The sequence below is a fragment of the Schistocerca piceifrons genome, chromosome 7 (genome assembly GCF_021461385.2).
Source record: "Schistocerca piceifrons isolate TAMUIC-IGC-003096 chromosome 7, iqSchPice1.1, whole genome shotgun sequence".
Taxonomy (NCBI): domain Eukaryota; kingdom Metazoa; phylum Arthropoda; class Insecta; order Orthoptera; family Acrididae; genus Schistocerca; species Schistocerca piceifrons.
In genome coordinates, this window is record NC_060144.1 from 352,377,602 (window position 1) to 352,403,481 (window position 25,880).

The 25,880-nt window shown below is 39.9% G+C and overlaps 1 long non-coding RNA gene across 1 annotated transcript; it reads left to right on the forward strand.

Moving 5' to 3' along the window:
* Positions 1 to 14,595: 14,595 nt before the first annotated feature.
* On the forward strand, positions 14,596 to 15,856 carry LOC124805216. The gene is made up of 3 exons (XR_007017408.1): positions 14,596 to 14,702; positions 14,786 to 14,863; positions 15,136 to 15,856. It is a non-coding gene; the product is annotated as an uncharacterized LOC124805216 (long non-coding RNA).
* Positions 15,857 to 25,880: the final 10,024 nt, after the last annotated feature.

Below are 25,880 nucleotides of genomic sequence, written 5' to 3' on the forward strand. Positions count from 1 at the left end.
GAAAACTAATTTTTGCCTACAATTCACCATTAACTACGCTTCGATTCATTAAAACAATAGTCACGGCATTTCCGTACAGCAACTGATATGAAACTTCTTAAAAACTGAACTACTCGGTATTGACACCCCACAATACCGTTTATTTTACATTTAATTGTGAACTGGCTTTCGACTTTTTAGGCCATTCTCAGCAAGCTTAACTCTTTGAGGGGCAGGTAAACACCACTAAAACTTACCCTAGTGGGGCAAGAAAATTTATTTGCAAATTTCAAATTTCTTTTACTTGTAACACATTTGTTTTATTGTCTTGACATGTTTTATACATTGAGTTTTTAAAATTCACTCAAACAACAACAAAATATCAACATTGAATGTGGTCACTACAGGTAACCACCACCCCATTACAGTATTCAAATTCGATATTTGGTGGTTGAACTTTTAAAGAACTAGTTGTTATTTTCGTGGTATCTCTTGAATCAGTTCTTGCCTGCTGTCAAACACAAAGGTACTTTGCATACTGAACTCATCCACACTGTTCGCACTGAATTTTTCTTAGAACTGCAAACTGCACATCTTCTAGATGATGAGTGAACTGGTTGATGGTGTTTACTGCTTTCGTAGCGAATACTTTCGTCTACATATGGTTTGTGTGATTTGATCTGAGTTGCTGTACTACTTTGGGATACAGAAGCAAAATTAGCTGCCACTGAAACTATTTTTGGAGCCAACAAGATTTTGTACACCTCTCGATGAAAGTCTTTATTGGAGAACATCTCCATTTCGATTTCTTTGTGCATAATGAACGCATTTGTCACACTGCAGTCTAAAAAGTGAAAAAACAATCTCATCCACCATTTCTTGCTTTTTCTGTCAATAGCATAGTCTGACTTTAGTCGATCAAAATTATCCACATAGTTGATACTGGAATTGTAGTCTTTCAATATAATTCGACAAGTGATATTGGTTATCGTTACATCTTTCATTTTTCGAGTTACTATGGACACATCTGATGGTGAATGACATGTTGAAATCAAGTTGACTGTCCTGTTATCTTTCCATCTATAGATTACTACGCCATCATTGCTTATTTTGTAATCGAATTCCCCTCTAATTCAGTTCCTTCTCCTCCTTGAGTTTTGGTATGTTTTTCCTTCTGGGATTTATTGTTCCACAAGTGTACAGACCATTGGATTTTAGGTACTTGAACAGATCATATGATGTAAAATAATTGTCAATGAAAATAATATGATTCCATGAAGACCACTGGTTAAATTTAGAACCACACGACTGCACACAAGACTAGAACTTGCACAGCTAGTCGTGAATGTGGGATCATTTCCATCAGGGCCATCACTGTCAACACTGCTGTCACTAGAAGGTATTTCTTCAAATAAAATTCGGTAACATTCGTCCTCAGCTATTCTTTCTTGGCTAGACATATTCGATGGAGATGAAGAAAATATACTGGGTGGAGCATAAGGGCGGTGGTTAGCAGCACTAACCACATAGAAATTTGTCAGTAAAACATGGAAAATTCTATTTCAATTTAAAGTTACATTACACGAAGACTTATATGTGTTCAACACACAAATATGAGCAATTACTTACCAAAAATAGTCGTATAAAGAAGAGCTACAGACAATACTGCACCCCGCTACCAAGAACAGTGCTAACAATGAAGAAGTATCAATTATTGTTCTGAATACACGGCAAAAATTCGCGCCAGAGACCTGCACTGCCATCTAGTGACATTTTAGGCAACAATTAGCTGTTTGGCAGAGATACTACTGGTCCCTGAGTGGTAAAGGGAGAAAATATTATGTGGTTAGCCACAGTGACCACCGCCCATTGAAACTGTCTACGTATGTGTTTACTGGTTAGTTACAGATTTGCCTGCCCTTCAAAGAGTTAAGACTACACAGATGGTCCACACAACATCTGTGACAGTGTATAGCGGTACAAAGATTGTTTCTCTAAAGATATGACCTTATAACACTACCGGTTCTCACTAAATTAGGAACTGTAATGGCTGAATTGTTTGTTACAAAAATCCAGTAAAATTAATCAAAAAATAAATCAGCCACATACCGATTTTGTTACTCCTGTGAAAGGACTTAGTATTTGACCGTCACTGTGTGTAGTAGTTAAAGTCTCCCATTATTTATTTGACCGTCACTGTGTGTAGTAGTTAAAGTCTCCCATTATTTTTGTTTCTCGAAACTACTGAAAGGAAGCAACAGCATAACAAGCAGGATACGAACAAAGGTTCTATAGTTATAAGTGAACTGCAATTACATAAAAGGGAACGGTCTCCAGTCTAATCAGGTAAAGCCTTAGCCCGTATTCGCACTGTTCATGAAGAGATTTAACTATTGCTGTTCACTTTGCTTGATAATGAACTTTTGTTTTTGCAGATGACATACAATGCAGCAGCGCAATTTAGCAAGCAATGTAACAGGGTCTGGCATGAACAACACAGAAGCCAGCAACTGGTTCGCAGTTACACTTACTATCTGTCTATTACAGTAGGAGGCTAGTGAGTGTTATAGGTAAATGATTACTAATGGCCAGCCGGGGTGGCGGAGCGGTTCTAGGCGCTAAAGTTGCAACCGCGCGACCGCTACCGTCGCAGGTTCGAATCCTGCCTCGGTCATGGATGTGTGTGATGTCCTTAGGTTAGTTAGGTTTGAGTAGTTCTAAGTTGTAGGGGATTGATGACCTCAGAAGTTAACTCCCATAGTGCTCAGAGCCATTTGAAACATTTGAGCCATTACTAATAGGACAGCAATACTGACTTGAAAAATAGGTTCGATTATGGGCTTAATTAGTGAAAAATCTGTCATTGAAACGGTTTTCAGGTAATTATATTATTATATAATTGTGATTACTATTAGTTTTCTCAAGGAGCATTCACTTGTTCATACTACACTGAAGAGTTAAAGAAACTGGTTACACCAGCCTTATATCGTGTAGGGCCCTCCCGAGCACCCAGAAGTGCGGCGACACGATGTGGCATGTGGCATGCACTCGATTAATGTCTGATGTAGTGCCGGAGGCAACTGACACCATGAATCCTGCAGGCTGTCCATAAAACCGTAAGAGTACGAGGGGGTGGAGACCTCTTCTAAACAGCTCGTTGCAAGGCATCCCAAATATGCTCAATAATGTTCATGTCTGGGGAGTTTGGTGGCCAGCGGAAGTGTTGACACTCAGAACGGTGTTCCTGGAGCCAATCTGTAGGAATTCTGGATATGTGGGGTGTCGCACTGTCCTGCTGGAAATACCGAAGTTCGTCGGAACGCAGAAGTGACATAATTGGATGCAGATAATCAGACAGGATGCTTACGTAAGCGTCACCTGTCAGACTCGTACCTAGACGTATCAGGGGTCCCATATCACTCCAACTGCACGCGTCCCACACTGTTACAGAGCCTGAAAGTCCCCTGCTGCATGCATGGTCCATGGACTCATGAGGTTGTCTCCACATCCGTACACGTCCATCCGCTCGATACAATTTGTAACGAGGCTCGTCCTACCTGGCAACATGTTTCCAGTGATCAACAGTCCAATGTTGGTGTTGACGGTCCCAGGTGAAGCGTAAAGCTTTGTGTCGTGCAGTCATCAAGGGCACACGAGTGGGCCAGTGGCTCTGAAAGCCCATTTCGATGATGTTTCATTGAATGGTTCCCATGCTGACACTTGTTGATAGCCCAGCTTTCAAATTACAGCAGTCTGGGGAAGGGCTGCACTTCTGTCACGTTGAAGGATTCTCTTCAGTCATCGTTGGTTCCGTTCTTGCAAGATCATTTTCCGGCCGCAACAATGTCGGAGATTTGATGTTTTACCGGATTCCTTGATATTCAAAGTACACTAGTGAAATGGTTGTAGGGGAAAATCCCCTCTTCAACGCTACCTCGGAGATGCTGTGTCCCATCGCTTGTGTGCTGACTATAATGCAACGTTGAAATTCATTTAAATCGTGATAACCTGCCATTGTAGCAGCAAAACCGATCTAACAATCGCGCCAGACTCTTATTGTCATATATAGACGTTGCCGACCGCAGCGCCGTATTCTACCTGTTAACATATCTTGAATTTGAATATGCGTGCCTTCACTATTTTCTTTGATGCTTCAGTGCGTGTAGCTCAAATGAAACGTGTGGCCTCTAGTTCTGTCACAGCTTGTACAGTAGTAGCCAGTTACTTGTTATATCATACACTAATTACAAAAATGAAAGTTCCATTTTCTTAGTACTTTTATTGTATCATGTACTGCAAAACTGCTCAACAACTGGCATGGGGACCCAGAAACTATTCTATAAACTGACTTACTTAAGGTCAAAACTGATCATTTTAGTTAATACAGGATACGAGAAACACTTTTAACTAAGATCGTGATTTGTGGCGGTAGACACCGGTACCCCTAATGCAAATTATCAGATCCGCAGATTTTGAGATGTGGTACAATAGAACTTTCGCTGCGGTTCAAACCATATAAAACTACGCCTATTTGGTGCGAGACTAGACTGTACTTTATCTTGACGAACTAAAGAACAGCCCCATTAATCCCGTTGCCTTTTATGAAACCTTCCACAAGCGATTAAAAAGAGAATTTTGAGTGGGGAAGACGCAGCTTTGGCCAATTCAGTCCGCTTGGTTGACACAAACAGCTGATTCAAAGACAATGCTTTAGGGCAAAACGATGTTGAGTCACTTGCTGTTCACTTTCAGTTGAACTAACGACTTGCGATTAAAGCATTTCGTGATATATGTTTATGATATTTTTGAAAAATTCGACGGAAATTGCGAAAAGAAAACAAACGCAAAAATTTGAAAACTAGCATCAATACAATTCCATTGCCACATAGTGAATATGAAAGAACGTTTTCCCAAATGAATTTGATCATTTGCTAGTGGTAGAGCCTCTCTGTTAACAAAATTGTTTCTTCGCTACTTTTTCTTAAGTTGAATGGCGCGCCACTGACCGTTTTCATCCTTATAAGTGCATAGAGTCTTGGCTGCTTCATGGATGCGACTCTGCTACGGACACAAACAGCAGAGAAGGAGAGAGAGAAGGGACATACAACAAAAACTTTTTAAAGCTTTGGATATTTTTATAAACTGTAGGTTAAAACATTTAACTGTATTTCTCTTTTTCAGTATCCTGTTGTTCAAATCTACATGTGTTCACCTCAGTTTAATGTCATCAAAGTGCATGAAATCCAGAGCAAGGCGTTCCACTGATGAGGGCCACACAGTACATCCCAGAACCGTGCAGGTGACCTGGTATACCATCCCGGGTGGCCAGGCGCCTGAAACCCACTCCCATAGTCACGTCACAAGAAGTGGTCCCGGCTCGCCACCCTTGCACTCAGCTGGTGCTGACTTCCAGGTGACTGGCTGAACCATCACTCCACGACTGCCTCTCGCCGGTCTGATCACTGCCCGCATGCACCCTCTTCCCCACACCGCGCCCTCTACTCCACCCCGGCGTGGGTCTGTCAAAGATAATGACTAACGTCTGGAAATAAGTTCAATAGGAGCCCACATGTCTCAGCAACCAACCCTCCATTTACACGTCAAGCTGAAAGCCATGGACTGCGGCAGTCTTGTAGAAGCAGTATATCTTGACTTCCGAAAATCATTTGACTCTGTACCACACCTACACTTACTTATCGAAAGCACTGTCGTAAGAGGTATCGAATGGAATTTCAGACTAGGGTGAGCATTTTTGGTAGGGAGGACGAAGCATTTTATCAGAGATGCCGAGTAAAAGTAACTTCGTGTGTGTTCCAGGAAAGTATATTGTGTCCCCTGATGTCCATGTTCTACATTAACCTTGCACACGATATTAATAGTAACCTCAGTCTTCACACAAATGATGAAGTTTTCTACAATGAAATGTAATATGAGAAGAGCTGCACAAGTATTCAGTCAGATATTGATAAGTTTTCACAGCGGTACTAAGATTGGTAGCTCGCTTTAAGTGTACAGAAACATACAACTGCGCACGTCACAGAACGAATAAACATAGTATCCTACAACTGCAACAAGCTGCAGCTGGAATCGGTCAACTCATGCAAATATTTGCAGGTATCAATTTGTAGTGATGTAAAATGGTACGATAATATAGCCTCAATCGTAGGTAAAGCAGGAGGCAGAAACCGAGGAAAGTGCAATCGGTGCACAAAGGAGATTGCTTACAAATCATTCATGTAACTCATCCTAGAATAATGCTCAAGTGTGTGGGACACGTACTAAATAGAACCAACAGGGGATATTGAAAGTATACAAAGAACTGCAGCACGAATGGTCACAGGCTTTTCACCCACAATAGAGCACTACGAAGTTGGTGAATAAATTGAACCGGCGTAGACATGAAGACAGACTCATTTCCAGAACCGGCTTTAAATGATGATGCTATGAATGTACTACAACCCCACACATATCGTTCCTGTAGGGATCACGAGGATAGGATTACACTAATTCTAAACCAGATGTTCATTTCCATTTCCCTTATATGGTTACACATTACTCCATAATATTTTAGGACACTGAAAAGTATGTTGGTAGCATGGTGCTAGCTGGAAATTCAAGTAAAAGGGCGCTGACATGATATTACTGATTCATGATGATCATTTGCTGCAACCATGCACGACGTATTAAGTATCTTCTTCTTCCAGAATGAGATTTTCACTTGCGGTTTAATCTGCCAGGAAGTTTCATATCAGCTCACACTCAGCTGCAGAGTGAAAATCTCATTCTGGAAGAAGAAGATACTTAATACGTTGTGCATCGTTGCAACATATGATTATCATGAATCAGTAATAACATGTCAGCGCCCTTTTACTTGAATTTCCAGCTAGCAACATGCTACCAACATACTTTTCAGAGTCCTAAAAGATTATGGAGTAATGTATAACCATGTAAGGGAAATGGAAATGAACATCTGGTGTAGAATTAGTCTAATCTTATCATCGCGATCCCTACAGGAACGATACGTGTGGGGTTGTAGTACATTCATAGCATCATCATTTAAAGCCGGTTCTGGAAATGAGTCTGTCTTCATGTCTACGCCGGTTCAATTTATTCACCAACTTCGTAGTGCTCTATTGTGGGTGAAAAGCCTGTGACCATTCATGCTGCAGTTCTTTGTATACTTTCAATATCCCCTGTTGGTTCTATTTCGTACGTGTCCCACACACTTGAGCATTATTCTAGGATGAGTTACATGAATGATTTGTAAGCAATCTCCTTTGTGCACCGATTGCACTTTCCTCGGTTTCTGCCTCCTGCTTTACCTACGATTGAGGCTATATTATCGTACCATTTTACATCACTACAAATTGATGCCTCCAAATATTTGCATGAGTTGACCGATTCCAGCTGCAGCTTGTTGCAGTTGTAGGATACTATGTTTATTCGTTCTGTGAAGGGCGCAGTTGTATGTTTCTGTACACTTAAAGCGAGTTGCCAATCTTAGTACCGCTGTGAAAACTTATCAATATCTGACTGAATACTTGTGCAGCTCTTCTCATATTACATTTCATTGTAGAAAACTTCATCGTTTGCATGAAGATTGAGGTTACTATTAATATCGTGTGCAAGGTTAATGTAGAACATGGACAGCAGGGGACACAATATACTTTCCTGGAGCACACACAAAGTTACTTTTACTCTGCATCTCTAATAACATGCTTCGTCCTCCCTACCAAAAATGCTCACCCCAGTCTGAAATTCCATTCGATACCTCTTACGACGGTGCTTTCGATAAGTAAGCGTAGGTGTGGTACAGAGTCAAATGATTTTCGGAAGTCAAGATATACTGCGTGTACCAGACTGCCTCAGTCCATGGCTTTCAGCTTGACGTGTAAATGGAGGGCTGGTTACTGAGACATGTGGGTTCCTATTGAACTTATTTCCAGACGTTAGTCGTTATCTTTGACAGACCCACACTGGGGTGGAGTAGAGGGCGTGGAGAGTGGAAAGGGGTGCATACGGGCAGTGATCAGACCAGTGAGAGGCAATCGTGGAGTGATGGTTCAGCCAGGCACCAGGAAGTCAGCACCAGCACCGAGTGCAAATGCGGCGAGCCGGGACCACTTCTTGTGACGTGACTATGGGAGTGGGTTTCAGGCGCCTGGCCACCCGGGATGGTATACCAGCTCACCTGCATGGTTCTGGGATGTACTGTGTGGTCCTCGTCAGTGGAACGCCTTGCTCTGGATTTCATGCACTTTAATGTTAACTGTCTGTACCGGGAATGTGCACGTATCAATCGACACGGCTAGTTGTCAGGACTAAAACTGATCTTCGTGTAATGAAGTGCTGCAGTTTTATGTGGTTTCCCAGCATGTGACTCATTTGTAAATTGACTGTATAACTATATAACCTGTTCTTTTGCATTATAAGAAACATTATAAATTTAAATGGTAACTGATACCGCTGGTGTCTGTATTATGTCGTAAGTTGTCAGTTAGGGGGAATGTAACGCAATGCATACGCAGGACAGCCTTTGTGTGTCCGGTATTTTGTAAGTAACTTTTGAACATGAGTTGACACCAAGCTGTTTAGCGAACTTTCTTAGCGTCTGTGTTCCGGTTGCATTGTGATTAATGAGAGTAGTTAAAATATATTCTATTAGAGCATTTTGGAGAGCAAAGCTGTTCTATTCTTCGGTTATCGTAATCTTGAGAATTATGTGACTTCCTAATATTGGCCAAATTGATTAGAACACCTTTATAAAGTAGAAAAGTTTGTGTTTGTTAAGTTTTAAAGCTGCTGTGAAGTCTGAATTAGATTTTGGAATCATTGCAGCGCATTCTGCTGTGGGTTTAATACCTGTTCCATTAAACAGTTTGAATCACAAACAGTAGTTGCCACTGAAGGGCTGTTATACGGCATTTTCCGTTCAATTGTAGTTAACCAAGTCTGTATAAATTTTACTGCATAACTGGTCGTTACCGACCTGAATATCTTGTCAGTATTAAACCTCATGAAGGTACTTGTTTTTAGGTTAACCGTTTTTAATTGCATTTATTATGATCAGTGCTGTTTAAAGTAAAGGTCTTCTGGAACCATATTGGAATGTTCTTAAAGAGACTGAATTTAAAAAAAATAATTCAAGGTTTAAATTACACTGACGGAAAAAATTCGCAACACCAAAAAATAATTAATATACAACATTTCTCTAGGTAACATATTTATGCAATTAACATTGCAACATCACAGGTCAATGTAAGTGCGAGATGAGCCATTGCAAATGTGAAATGCTGGTGCATTAATAACCGATGTAACCGCCAGAATGTTGAATGCATTGTGTTGCACAGGTGCAGAGCTTCAGATTGTAGGATGGAGTTCCACATCTGTTGCACTTGGCCAGTCAATGTAGGGACGGTATCAACAAACGCTGAATTTGTAGTTCGATGATGTCCAATACGTGGTCGAATGGACGGATCCGGTGATCGAGTAAGCCATAACAAAATGTCGACACTCTGTAGAGCATGTTGGGTTATAACAGTGGTATGTGGACGAACGTTATTCTGTTGGAAAATGTCTTCTGGAATGCTCTCCATGAATGGCAGCACAACAGATCGAATCTCCAGACTGAGGTACAGTTTCGCAGTCAGGGTGCATGGGATAATCACGAGAATGCTCCTGCGACATTGCAATCCAGATCATAACTCAAAGCTTAGGTCCAGTTTGTCTAGCACATAGACAGATTGTGCAGGTCTTCACCTGGCCTTTTTTCAACCAACACACGGCCATCAATGGCGCTGAGGCAAAATCAGCTTTCATCAGAAAACACAACAGATCTCCATCCTGCCCTCCAGTGAGCTCTCGGTTAACACCATTGTTGTCGTAAATGATGTTGGTTTTGGGTCAGGGGAGTGCACGCTACAGGGTGCTTGCTGTCGAAGTAGCCGATTTCTAACAGTTACTTGTGTCACTGTGGTGCCAACTGTTGCTGAAAGTGCTGCTGCAGGTGCAGTTATGATGCGACACAGCCATACGCCGAACACAATGGTCTTCCCTCTTGGTGATGTTACGTGCCATCCGGAACCTGGCCTTCTTGCGACCCCACGTTGTCGTGACGACCGCTGCTATCAGTCATGCACAGTGGCTACATCCCTGCCCTGTCTCTCTGCAGTATCGCAGAAGGAACATCCAGTTCTCGTAGCCGTATAACACGACATCGTTCAAACTCAGTGAGGTGTTGATAATGTGTTGACAATAGCGTCTCTGTCGACTTTAAGGCATTCTAGACTAACATCAGCTCACCACGTCCTGTCTCAAAGGTAACTAACGCTCACAACCGACTGAGCGTGTATTTACATCAAACCTAATTTGCTTCCTCGTACTGGCACTAGTAGCGGCACTTTGTGCGACTGCTTCGAAATCTGAATAGACGTCATCTTTGAGCTGTAGAAACACACCCACCAACTTTCGTTTATGTCGCAAAAACACCTTCTTGTTGTTGCGATTTTTTACGTGATTGTATTTGTGGCCGTTAATGCCAATCCAAGCCCAATATCCCAAATATTTTAATATTTACATGCCTTTTCTACCGTGCCATGGTTTAAGATTTTAAAATGTTTTAGCTTTCTGCTTCCAAAAACTTTTGTTGGTGTACTGTTTACGTTTGAAACGTTAGTTGTTGTAATGATTTCAATGTAACTGTCCATCTACCCACGCCTGTGGGTCCTGCTGGATGATCTATTATGACCACTGAATCCGCCAGGCTGTGACTGTCTGCAATGACGCCTATTTAAAGATACCTGTTCTATATTTGATATTGTATTCTTTTGGACAAGTTTACAATCAAGAAAACTGGAAATTTGTGGTAAGTTCCTATGGGAACAAACTGCTCAGGTCATCGATCCCTAGACTTACACACTACTTAATCTAACTTGAGCTAAGGACAACACACACACACCCATGCCTGAGGTAGGACGCAAACCTCCGACGGGCGGAGCCGCGCCGCTGCAATCAAGATCTAAATAATTTCATTATAAGTAGTGTGTAATATGACCTTTGAAAATGAATGTTTATTGAACTTCGTTAATTAATTGTGAATGGTGTTTGAAATATTATCTCCGTTTACTTGTGGCCTGACCCTCCCACCGGACAGCTAATTACGTTGACGCTGAAGTGGCTTACCATTTCGGTTGGGTTTCACATGACCGATATTTTTGTAATCCTTGCTAATTCTTATGATGATCATTATATTCGAGCTCACTTCCATGACAGAACCAGACATTCAATGTCATGTTTTCCTCCTATTTTTCAGAATCAACAACCTGAAGCTCTCCCAGTGGAAAATAGCACCACCTGTTTGACGAAAGAGTTGGTATCGTATGTTCTGGATTAATCTGAAACAAAAAGTCATTCAGTGCTCTGGTTCGTCATACTCGGCGGTTTTTACAGATTTCAAAAGAAAGGTGAATGAGCATAGAGGATATGAATCAGTGCCACTATTCAATTGCGCCATTACCCTTCCGACTAAAAGTAGGAAGAAATAGTATATGTTCAGGATACTCAACAGTCTAGTCAAGGATGAACAAATTAAATACGTACTAATGAAGAATGGTTAAACCATAATAGCAACATTTTAGCGATCAAATTGAAGGAGAAATTCGCTGGTGTCAAAAATCAGTCTAGAATTGCACAAAACGTTCCTCAAATTCTAGGTTTGGAACGAAACAATGTTTTTGATAACAAAAAACAGCAGCGCAGCTGCAGGACAAGAAACTTGTAGCATTCAAAATGTCGCGCTATAGGAAGATGTAAAAATTAAGTGAACAGATTAACTACTAAACAAACAAGGGATACAAACCACTATCCGTTGGTTCTTTGGCTGTGGTGTCATATTTTAAATTTTAAACATAGCTTGAGTGAACAACATATAATGTCTCAACTCTGTGTAACGTGTTTTCACTATATGCTACATGTAGACAAATCTAAAATATTTGACACCCAGTAATCGTCCTTAGTATATGTAAATATTTTTGAGACAGCAGTTCATATAAGCTACACAAGAGGATAACATAGAATAATTTTTCAGAAGAAAACTGGAAGAACTCCACTGAAAATTGCCCACAGTGCTGAAACATGTATGGATGATTACAAAACTATAAAACGATGTCCAGGCAAACTAGAGAGGATATAAAATGTAGACTGGCTAGAGAAAGAAAATCAATTCTGGGAAAGAGCATATGTTAATATTGAATATAAATGTAAATGTTAATAAGTCTTTTCTGAAGGACTGTGCGTGGAGGGTAGCTTTGTACTAAAGTGAAACATTGACAAAAAACAGTTCACAAAAGAAGAGTGTAAAAGTTTTGCAGTGAAGCGCTACAGAAGAATTGTAACGATTAGATGGTTAGATATGATAACTGATAAGGACATACTGACGCGAGTTGGGGAAAACAGAAACCTGTATCACAGGTTCACTAAAAGAAGGGATGGATTGATACGAAACATCCTGTGGCATCAATAATTCTCAGATTAGCAACAGAGGCAAGTGTGGGGATTAAGAACTGTAGAGGGAGACCAAGGCTTGAAAACTGTTATGCAGGTTAAACTGGGTGTGGGTTGCAGTAGTTATGTAGAGCTGAAGAGGCTCACACAGAACGCGTGGAGAGCTGCATCAAACCAATCTTCCACATGTGTGATTAACGTTGAATGTTCTGGCCATGAAAATGTTAACGTCGTTTTGTCTATCCACAGAAAGTAAGGTACGATACGTCGCGAAACAGTGAAAATCCGATGAAGCTTTGCACAGATGTGTTGGGCAGTGTCTCTAGTATGCCTGTCGATCACGTCAAGTCGCTCTTTTCAGTGACAGCTGATGAAAAACTAGAAGCATTCCGTGGAAGATGCAGATTCCGACATTACATGCCAAATAAGCAAAAACCAGTATGGAGTAAGGATTTTTGCGGTAGTGGATGCCTGAATGTTTTACACATTCAACATGGAGGTATATATTGCGCAACAGCATGAAGGTCCTTACAGACAGGACAACAGACCAGTTGAACTTGTTCAGCGACTTTGCCAACCTATCCCGAATACAGGCCGCAACATAACTTGCGAGATTTGTTTTACAAGTTACAAGCTTGCAAACACATTGATTACGAAGAAGACGACCATTTTTGGTACCCTGAGGAAGAACAAGAGATAAGTCCCAAGGGGATTTATTAACACTAAAATCTGACAAGTAAAGTCATCTATGTTTGGGTTTCAGAAAAATTGCACGTTAGTCTCTTATGTGCCGAAACGAAATAGAGTGGTGTGGTGTCACCGCCAGACACCACACTTGCTAGGTGGTAGCCTTTAAATCAGCCGCGGTCCGTTAGTATACGTCGGACCCGCGTGTTGCCACTATCAGTGATTACAGACCGAGCGCCGCCACACAGCAGGTCTAGAGAGACTTCCTAGCACTCGCCCAGTTGTACAATCGACTTTGCTAGCGACGGTTCACTGACAAAATACGCTCTCGTTTGCCAAGACGATAGTTAGCATAGCCTTCAGCTACGTAATTTGCTATGACCTAGCAAGGCGCCATTATCAGTTGCTATTAATATTGTGAATTATGTAACGGCTGACCGACGTTCACCATTAATGGATTAAAGTTAAGTATTCCACCAGCTACGTCCGTTTTTTTCTAAAGTCTAAATTCCTTGTCCTGTTCCAGACCTCACGCCAGCCTGCGTGAGCTAAAACGCGTGCCTTTCGGCTTCCTCTAGTTTTCCTGAGTTGGCTCTCCTGCCAATCTACAAGTGGCATTACTACTGTCAACGATGCACCACAATGGAAATATTGACGAAAATACAGGGAATGATAAAAAACCAGAAATTATCACTTTCTAAACTTACTAAGGGTGGAGTTGACGTTGTAGACGGAATGAGTGCAACATACAATGTAGCTAGAAACACAAGAAAATGTCCAATGGTTGTTTTTTATCGCATCATGTACACACAGCTGCGATAAATGCTGCTATTATTTTCAACTCAAATCAGAAAGAACAACTGAGAAGAATAGAGTTTTTGAGGCAGCTTTATTTGCGCTTCTGCATGATCATCTTCAGCGAAGAGTAATGCCATAAACATTGCCAGGGAAGATAACTGAAAGAATTGGAGAGCTTTGCAGTGCAAAAATTTGTGAAGTGGAATCAACTGCGACTTCACGAGGACGGTGTGTGGACTGCAGAAGCAAAAACAGAAAAACAAGATATATTTGTAAGAACTGCAAGGAATACATTTGCCTTGAACATTCTGTTACTGTGTGCCAAGACTGTATCGACAAAATATCTGACTGATTACATCCATTATTTTGATAACAGCTAAATTTTATGTATCTCCATTTGTATAAATATTTTTGACCGAAATATTAAATTTATCCTTTAAATATATTTACTGAACTGATTTTTAATTACATTACTTCATTTAATAACGCTTTCCTCCATAACATACAACTAAATGCAAATTCAGAAAGATAGGAACTGCAAGGGTCTGTGAGACCAGCTGCGTGTACTGAAGGACGACATTTCAAAGTTCGCGGCGTCAAAGAGAAACAATACATTAATGAAACGGGATACGACAGTCGGAAGCGCATCAGAGACGTAACTTTGTGCAGGGAAATGGGTGTGTCCAAGCTACTGCGAAATAAGAGGACGTAGTATTTGCAAACGAACGGGAGAAAACGTGAGTAAATACTATCAAAATGCAAAACAGAGTCCATGAATATACAAACCAAAGCTTCACAAAATCGTTCTCGGTGTCCACAGGTCCAGATCAATTACACGAAATCGCGTTTGATATATAAAACAAACTTGTCAGCTAAGAACTTGGAAAACACAACAACGGTAAGGACAGAAACGAACATATGCCATTAATTTCAGCAAAATATACAAATTAAGGATTGGACGATAAAATTAATGCAGACGGTTTTCTAACATGCTTCATGTATGCAGATGTCTTGTGTTCTGATTTAGACTTGTGGCTTATTTTGCTGTGCAGGCATATGACACACTCAGTGTAAAATAAAATCTAAAGTGCACATATGATTTAAATGACAGCATAATGTGATGCATCATATTCCATAACCTAAAAAGAACTTGTATGTATGTATTTTCAGGAAAATAATAAGATACCCACTGAGGATGCTACAACTGTGGTGAACCACGTGTGGGTGATGAATTAAAACAATAATTTGTGTACTTACAAAAAGGTGGACTCATCCTTAATTCATTAACATTTTTCTGCAAGCTCTGGAACTGAGTCCAAACTCAAATAGGCCTATGATGTAAATAGACTACCTTTACGAAATAGTTCTCCAGTTGGCCAACTCTTAAAGTTGCTGGGCATATAACTGATGAACTGCAAGAGGAAATTATCAACAAATGAAGCCTATGGTCTATGGGGAAGGATTCCACAGGGGATACTCAGGATCCACTATTTTATGTGTATTAATAATCTTGTATTGCATATATATTTATTGTAAATGGTGTTGAAATAGCGGTAAGAAAATGTGTCAAATAGCAAGTATAGACTGTTGGGTCAGGAGAACTAAGAAAACTGAATCCCTTTCTCCAAAACCAGATTTCACACAATTATGCCCAAAATGATACAATGTAGTGGTAAAATATTGACATATTTTGTGAAAATATGTATAACACTGTTGAAAATAAAGAATTATAGCAGTCATAATTTTGTGAGATGTGGTCAGAGGTAAAAATGTAAAATGAGTGTTATGTTGTATATTTCTGTTGACAATGAAGAAAGATACCAGCCTTAACTTTGTGAGTTGTAGTCACGTGAAAATGTAAAGTGAATGTAAATAAATGGACATAATAATCCATTGGCACTACTGATGGGGTGACAAGAAAAATTTTATTGTCTCTGAGGTCAGTGTCTATAATATTTTTACAAGGAGATGGGAGGTGTCACAGAATCCAATATTAAGACATGAAATATCGCATTAAGTGTACTTTGTATCTAAGAGCTGTCTTGGGGAGACAGCAGAAGCATTTGTGCAATCATTTACTCAAGCACAATCAGTATGAGACAGGCTCTCATTGGCCCTAAGTTTCCTTGAGAATTACACTGAGTTCTGTCTTGGAGCACACTTTTAGCTTGTTGGTTCTTTACAGGTTTGAGTCCTGCAACTGCCCGCATGAAAGTCGCTTTTCAGTTGCATCAATCGAGGTAAGCCCTTGTCAGTCAAACATGTAATCCTTACTCCCTCTCATTATTTCTTTATGGCTGTCCATCCTGTCTTATGGCATTGTTTTGCACAAAAAAGAGTATAGCAATTAAGATAATACATGAGAAATAATTGCTGATAGACTGTGTGTGTGTGTGTGTGTGTGTGTGTGTGTGTGTGTGTGTGTGTGTTTGTTTTGCTGCTGTTGATCATGGTAAGACGCTGTGTTGGGTTTCTACTGACAAATCATCTCACTGCTCTAATGCCTCTGCATTAGGCAACATGCATATGCAATGTCACGGTTGCAGAGTTAAGTGCAGTACGATACTAAGCGTTCCTACTGTGGGGTGAAAGCCCCATAGCTGTAGTAGTATTAAGTATTTGAATGTTGTTAATTTTATCACATTAATATATGCTGTTCCAAGTCACATTTCATGGCCACTGTTACAAGGAGTGGAGACATAACTTCATTTTTGCAATAATGTCAAGAATAATACAGAGCTCCTAAAATGTGAATACATATTAGCAGCTACATGTGACAGTGGATGAAGGACACCATTCATCGGTATTACCAGATAACTTCTATGTTAAGTGTTAATTGGCGCCGGCCGGGGTGGCCAAGCGGTTCTAGGTGCTACAGTCTGGAACCGCGCAATCGCTACGGTTGCAGGTTTGAATCCTGCCTCGGGCATGGATGTGTGTGATATCCTTAGGTTAGTTAGGTTTAGGTAGTTCTAGGGGACTGATGACCTCAGAAGTTAAGTCCCATAGTGCTCAGAGCCATTTGAACCATTTGCTAATTGGCAGTGGGAACAATCATGGGTGTTAAATCATCATCAGCTGATTAAAATACAGGGCTATTCAAAATCAAGAAACAGATTTCAGACACTTATATCTTCCTAATTACAAACAGTAGCACCATAATTCCAACGTTTCTGGACATACAACAGTTTAAATTTTGAATTCTAGAACTAGACTTGCTTCAAAACTGTTTATATCCTCAACATGAAGGTGATTCAAATGACTTCATCTTCATGCAAGATGGTACCCCGGCTCATTTATCTAACAAGGGAACCTCCCCATCGCACCCCCCTCAGATTTAATTCTAAGTTGGCACAGTGGATAGACCTTGAAAAACTGAACACAGATCAATCGAGAAAACAGGAAGACGTTGTGTGGAACTTAGAAAAAGTAAGCAAAATATATAAACTTAGTAGTCCATGCGCAACATAAGCAAAAACAAGGACAGGGTGAGCTCAGGAGCGTCGTGGTCGTGTGGTTAACGTGAGCAGATGCGGTACGAGAGGTCTTTGGTTCAAGTCTTCCCTCGAGCGAAAAGTTTAATTTTTTGTTTTCAGTTTATGTCACAAACTCTTATGTTTTCATCACTTTTTGGGAGTGATTATCACATCCACAAGGAAACCTAAATCGAGAAAAGTAGAAGAATCTTTTTACCCATTCGCCAAGTTTACAAGTTAGGTGGGTCCACAACATATTCCTGTCACTTGACGCACATGCCGTGACCAGTGTCGTATAGAATATATCAGACGTGTTTTCTTGTGGAGGAATCGGTTGACCTATGACCTTGCGATCAAATGTTTTCGGTCCCCATTGAAGAGGCACGTCCTTTCGTCGACTAATCGCACTGTTTTGCGGTGCGGTCGCAAAACACAGACACTAAACTTATTACAGTGAACAGAGACTTCAATGAACGAACGGACAGATCATAACTTTACGAAAATAAAGAAAGTAAATTTATCACTCGAGGGAAGACTTGAACCAAGGACCTCTCGTTCCGCAGCTGCTCACGCTAACCACGAGACCACGGCGCACCTATGCTTACATTATCCTTGATGTTGCCTATCTTGCGCATGGACTACTCAGTTTGTATATTTTGCTTATTTTTTCATAGTTCCACACAACTTCTTCCTGTTTACTCGATTGATGTGTGTTCAGTTTTTCAAGGCCTATCCACCGTGCCAACTTATAACTAAATTTGAGGGGGTTGCGATGGGGAGGTTCCCTTGTAAGTACATTCAATGTTACCCGAATTACATTATTCCAGGTGCTGGTCTAGAAGAAGAGGAGCAGAAGATGAACTCCATCACCAGTGACCTCCCAGGTCTCCAGATCTGACTTCTATCTCTGAGGTTATGTAAAAGACCACTTTTTTATCCCCATCCCCTTTTGTCTGACACCCTTAAAGTCGCATTGTTGAAGCTGTGAATTTGATAACAAGAGACGAGTTGCTTTGTGTGTGGCAGGCAGTGGGCCACAATTTCAATATTTGTCGTGTAACACATGGTGCCCACATTGAATACATAAAAATGTGAATTTCTCTTTCCAGTAATGTTGGAATCATGTTCCTATATTTTGTAGTTTTAAATCTCTTCCATCTTTTTGAATAAACCTGTAAAATTGGTATTTTACTCATTAAAAACATGAAAATAACTCTTACAAGAAAATTGATGCAAGATCCTTTTTTTCGACAGAAACAGAAGAACTAGAATAACACCAAAGACTTTCTACATTATGTTGAAACATTGTTAAGATATAATACTATTAATCTCACAAATACTTTCATATTCCCTACTTTATCGGTGAGCTGCACTTTCCCAAAATTTATCCAATAGAACAATGCTGAGCATTTGCCTTCCCTGCTGCCAGACTGGTACGCCAATTCCATTTCATATCACTTCGCAATGTTATGCCTAGATATTTGAGTGATGTGATTATGTCAAGCAGCACACTACTAATGGTGTATTTGAATGTTGCAGTATTGCTTTTCCAAGTCACCTGTATTAACCTACATTTTTCTGCCCTTATAGCAAGTTGCAGTTCATCACACCACCTAGAAATTCTGTCCAGGTCACATTGTCTGCTCCTACAGTTACTCAACGACAACACTTTCCATACAGCAAGACATCATCAGGTAACGGCAATAAATTGCTGTGCAGCCTGACAGTCAGATCATTTATGTGAATATAGAGTAACAGTGGTCCTATCACTCATGGTAATACACTTGTCTCTGATGAACACCCGCTGTCAATGACAACACTCTGGCATCTATTATCTAAGAAGTCTTCAAACCACTTACATGTCTAGGAACCTTGTCCACATGCTCTGACCTTTGTCAACAGTGTGCAGTGGACACTTTCTGGAAAGTTAGGAATATGGAATCTGCCTGTTGTCCTCCACCGATGGTTTATAGGATGTCGTTAAAAAAAGGTGAGCTGGGTTTGGCTTGAGTGATGCTTTCTAAATATGTACTGATTTGTGGTTACAAGCTTTCTGTTTTAAAGAAATTTATTATATTCAGACTCAGAATGTGTTCAAAACTTCTGCAGCAAATAGTTGTTATGGATATTAGTCCGTAATTATAACATACTGACAAATTTTACCAACAGAATAACAATATAAAAATATGTATTTTTTTAAGAATTCAGCACCATGTCATGGGAATATTCTCATGACAAGGGAACTATTAGAACTTACCAATGGTGTGTTTTTCTTTCTTTCTACCACACTATTGTAACTGAACTGGTAAGTTTTTAAATACTATTCATCTTCATGACACAACACACACCATTAAAAAATTAAATTATCAATACAATCAAATACACGAACAAAATTGTAGCACTTAAATAATAGTGAACAATAAATGCAAGTCTTTTTCTTCTGCAGAAAAGTGTTATTACACATGAAGAAGTTGCCTCATAATTGTTACTGTCATAAATATATTTGTATTTGATTGTTTAATGAGGAAGGTCAATAGCAGTTACTGATGAGAAAAGCATCTCTCTGTGTAATTTTCAGTTTTTTCTGGTACTATTTATGATTGAGAGTAAATATTCTGTGTAAAACTACTGACTGCAAACTACCGTTAGTCCGGAAACTATTCGGCTTAACAAGTTACGGGTCCAGTTTCAGTGAACTGTTGTTGGCAAATCTTCTTCTAAACTGTATTTAGTACAGTTAAGTGTTAAAAAGAAAAATTTTAAGCATGCTAGAAAATACAGTTGCAAGTTGATGTTAAGGTGTCGACAAATGAGTTTAGAGCACAGTCAGTTGAATTTTGAGGTTAGAAGCATTAACAGCTGAGTTTTAGGTTAAAAGATTTCCATTCAGAAAGTAACTTGTGATCATATAGTGTGCACTTGGATCAAGGTCTGCAGAAATGGGTACGTTGCTTTATAAGGTACATAAATCATTACTCCAAGAATTTGACTGGTGAGGCTGGAAAAGGAAGGTATTCAAGTACCATGAAGGTGTTTTGAATGTCATTGACAAAACATTACTGAAGCTCCAGCCACTCAAAGAAGGTGCTGCAGAAATACAAATCAAAAAGCTCAAGGAACTGTTTGATTTGTTTCCTAAGGCAAACATTTATACAGTGTGTATGACGACAAGTGCTGTTGTTTATGAAGTGTATCGGTGGTAATGAAAAAGGAAACAGCTAGTGATACATGAGCTGCCTTAAAGCAGCAATTTGATGCCACATTGAAGGATCAGTTGTTTAAAATTTGTAGTCATTTTCACCATTAGTTGGAGATTGGCTGGTGGTTCAGATGTGTTCTACACCAATTCTTTATTTTGGTCAAATTGTGCCACAAATTTCTTTTTCCCTCATTTTGATTCAGTACCTCATTAGTTACTTGATCTATTCACCTAGTGCCCAGCATCCTTCTGTAACAATTCATTGCAAGAGCTTCTGTTCTTTCCTTGTTTGAAATGTTTATCATCTATATTTCACTTCCACACAGGGTTATACTCTAGACAAATATCTTCAGAAAATGCTTCATAACACTTAACGTTTATGTTGGATATTAACAAATTTCTCTTTCTCAGAAATGCTTTTCTTCCTATTACCAGTTTGCATTTTGCATCTACCATACTTATGCAGTCATGAACTATTTTTCTGCCCAAATAGCAAAACTCGCCAACTACTTTTAATGCATAATCTCCTAATTTAATTTCTTCAGCATTACTTGATATAATTGGACTGCATGCCATTACCCTTATTTTGCTACTGTTGATATTAATGTTATAACCTCTTTCCAAATCACTGTCTATTCCATTCAACTGCTCTTCTATTTCCTTTGCTGTCTTTACAGTGTTGTTAGCAGGCCTCAAAAAGTTTTTATTTCTTCTCCTTGAAGTTTAATGTCTTGTCTGAATACCTCCTTGGTTTCCTGTACAGCTTGATGTACATATTGAAACACATTGGGGAGAGGTTAACACTTTCTCACTCTTATCTCAGCTACTACTTTCCTTTCATGCCCTTCAACATTTATAACTACTGTCTGATGTCAATATTAGTTTTAGATAACCAACTGCTCCCTGTATTTCACCTCTGCTGCCTTATAACACAGTATGATTCCTGTATTTATATTCCAGTCAACATTGTCAAAAGCTTTCTCCAAATATACAAATGTATTAACCTAAAATTAATGATACAGTATTTACTGCCCTGTATGTTCCTGCATTTCTCTGGAACCCAAACTGATTAATTTCCACCATTTTCCATGATTCTGTAAATAATTGTTGTACTTACTTTGCAGCCGTGACTTAATAATACTAGTTCAGTAATATACTAGTTCAATAATATTCACACCGATCAGCAACTGCTTTCTTTGGAATTTGAATGATAACATTATTCTTAAAATCCAGCAGTAACAGTAATTTGTCTATCTCTTATATCTTGGTGTACCAGGCAGAATGAGTTTTGTCATGACTGTGTAATATCTCTTTATATTCGATGAATTATTCTGATACAATTCTACCCTTGAATGACGTTTACTAATTTTCTATCTTCATACTTGCAGAATCCATGCGCAAAGTAGTTTCATACAATATCTATGCCAGGAGCGCATAATTATTCTTTGTAGTACTCTCTCTGGTGGTTGTTAGAAAAAAGCTTCCGAGATTGTCTTCGTGCCGATTAGCCTGAGCATTGTTTGAAGAATTGTAATCTGAATATTGAGATTTATGACAAAAGATAACTGATACGGAAGGGGACTTCCAAAAGACTGGATACGAACCTGCATTTAATAATCCAAGAGCTCCATTACTTCTTCAGAGGGTTAAACTTCATCAAAGCCAAATATCCGCTTGATCTGAGGTTTCCCGACTGATTATACAATGCCCCAAAAATACGAGGTATTTTATTCATACAGTTTAGCAGACTGCTGCAGAGCACGAGCCTGCAGAGAAGAAGAATCATCACCTGATTTCATTCTAACAAGTAAAATTTCTGAATCACTTTGAGTGACTGAGTTATGACTGTGTTTCTTATTATGAATGATTGATTGCTCGAATGAATTGAGAACTACATAATTACATACAGAGGAGGAAAAATTACAAGTGGTTCCCTGAAGGACCTCAGTAATTCTTAGTGACCTTGTTTCAATGTTTTCAGTGTTTTGCCAAATTCACTCCTAGAATTGTATCTCCCACCTCATCTTCATCTATTTGTGCTTCTCTTTATATAAGTTCTTCTGTCTTCGAGTTTCTTTCCCTTACTCTACACATACATTTCAATTTTCAATATTCCATTCTTTGTTTAGTATGTTCTTGCCACCTGAGCTCTAAATTTGCTAACAGTTATTCCCTTTTCTATGAAGATCTCTCTATGTTTCCTGTAGGCAGTGTCTGTGTTTCCTATAGTCATGCATGCTTCTATAATGTTGCATTTCTCATCTAGTCATTGGTGTATTGGCAATTTGCACTTCATATCAATCTCATTTTTTAGATATCTGTAATTCCTTTTGTCTGATTCATTTGTTGCATTTTTACATTTTCTCCTTGTGTTACTTATCTTCAGTAACTAACGTGTTACCCATGGATTTCTATTGAACTTTGTCTTTTTGCGTATTTGATTCTCTGTTATCTCACTGTTTCATCTTTAAAAGCTACCCATTTGTCTTGCATTTCTTTCACCTGTTTTAGTCAACCATTGCGTACTTATGCTACCTTTGAAATTGTCAGCAACTCTAAAACCAGATTTGCCCCTGGAAATCTTTTACAATTGCAAATTTCGTTTTGAAAGCTCTGTCTTACCATTACATTATAAATCTGAAAGTTTATGGTGTGTATTTTGTACAACTAATTGTAAGTTAAGAACAGAAGACCCATCAACAGCTTTAAGTTCTCTCAGAAGCCAATGTAACCACAAAAATGATTTGAAAGCATCACATGCATCTATATATTGAGCCCCAGTTGGCAGAAGAATGACACACTACCATAGTTTACTCTTTCACACAACTACATCACCTTGAAACTCAGCCGTCCCGAGCGGCTGTGCGGTTCTAGGTGCTACAGGCTGGAGCCGAGCGACCGCTACGGTCGCAGGTTCGAATCCTGCCTCGGGCATGGATGTGTGTGATGTCCTTAGGTTAGTTAGGTTTAATTAGTTCTAAGTCCTACGCGACTGATGACCTCAGAAGTTTAAGTCGCATAGTGCTCAGAGCCATTTGAACCATTTTTTGAAACTCAGGAAGAGCATCATTAGTCTACTTTTCTCCAGTATGATTGATATTACTGTAAGCTTCAATACTGCGTTCATCGGTTTCCTCAGCATTAATTCCTTCTGTAATTGTCATTTTAATATACCAAACAGTGGAAAATCTGGGATGGATTAATGACAGAATTATGAAAAATACAGATTGCTACTCACCATACAGTGCAGATGTTGAGCTGCAGATAGGCAGGACGAAAAGACTGCCAAACATTTAAGCTTTCAACCAAAAAGGCCATTGGCAATGTGCTGACGTCAGGAGGGTTACAGGAACATAGGATATACTGCAAAGAGAGTTCTCATCTGTGTTGGCCACTGTTCGTTGGTGACCAAGCACATTCAGACGGACAGATTGTTGGATGCTAGGCCCACATAGAACACACCACAGTGGTTGCAGCTTAGCTTGTAGATAACATACTGGTTTCACAGGTTGCTCTGCCTGTGATGGGATAGGTGAGGCTTGTGACCGGTCTGGAGGATGTGGTGGCAGGAGGATGTATGGGACAGGTATTGCATCTAGGTGTATTATGAGGATATGTGCCCTGGGGCAAGAAGTTGCGAGCAGGCGTTGTGTATGTATGGATGAGGATATTGTGTAGTTTTGGTAAATGGCAGAATACCACTGTGGGAGGGGTGGAAAGGATAGTGGTTAGGACAACCCTCATTTCAGTGCGTGATAAGAGGTAGTTGAAACTGTGGCAGAGCATGTGATTCAGTTGCTCCAGTTCTGGGTGGTACTGAGTCACAAGTGGAATACTCCTCTGTGGTAAGATGGTGGGACTTCGGTACATGGAGAGATAAGGCATGCGAGATCTGTTTGTGTATGAAGGTGGGAATGTAATTACAGTCTGTGAAGACATCAACGAGGTCCGTGGTATATTTCAAGTGGGACTACTCATCATCACAGATGCAGTAGCTATGGGTGACTAGGCTGTATGAAATGGGTGGTAGCTGTTGAAGTGGAGGTATTTCTGGTGGTTGGAAGAGTTGATATGGATGGAGGTACAGACATAGACATCTTTGAGTGGAGGTCACTATCATGGAAGGTACCTTGTTGGGTTAAGGAGGACCAGATGAAGTGAGTGCGAGATGAGGTGTTGAGGTTCTGGAGGAATGTGGATAGGGCACAGCACCCTCACAACTTGATACAGATCACAAAGATGTCGTAAACGAATGTGAACCAGGTAAGGTTTTTCGTATTCCAGGTGGTTAGAAAGGATTCCTCCACATGGCCTATGAGTATGTTGACATAGCATGCTGCCATGCGGGTGCCCATTGCCATACCCTGTATTTATTTGCTGGCGATGCCTTCAACGGGGAAGTAATTGTGGGTGAGGATATAGTTGGTCATAGTGACTAGGAAGTAGGTTGTAGGCGTGAAATCCATTGGGCATTGCGAAACGTAGACTTCAATAGTGGCAAGGCAAATGGCATTAGGAATATTGGTGTAAATGGATGTGGCATCAATAGTGACAAGGGGGATACCATGTGGTACCACCAACGCAATGACAATCTTCTAACTTCTCTCGTTAACCCTACCCTCTGTCTAACCTCCTGACTTCACCTAGCCGCCCCTCCCTCTCTCTACCTTGTCCATGTATGCTCCTATAAGCAGCACTTTACCATCCTCCACTCCTGCCCTGCTACCTCTCCCCTTCCTCACCCCAGCCACCTCCTTACCACTACCACCCAGATTGCTTCTCTCATCATGCACTGCTGCTTACAGTCTGGCCTGAGTAGTCAGAGACTGTAGTCATGTGTGTGTGAGTTGTGTTTGCATGTGAGTGTTGTCTAATTCTGATTAAGGCCTTTTAGACCAAAAGCTTACTTGTTTGATAGTCTTTTTGTTCTGTGTATCCTCTACTCAACATCTGTGCTATATGGTGAGTAGCAATCTTTGCTTTTCATAATTTTGACATTTTAGTATGCCTAAGTATTTGTTCCAGCAGTTCATGATGCACCTATGTTTTTGCAACTTCATCTATCAAAGCTAAATTATCTTTTGTGTTGTGGGCTGTATTAAGTTCATCAGATTTTCAACTATGCCGAAATAGAGTTCAGCTTTATTTAAAGCTAGTGACCTACCTGCTATACATCTTCTTTCTGTTGGTAAAGTTAATGATTTTGATCCATCATGCCGCATTTCTGTAAATTCCTCACC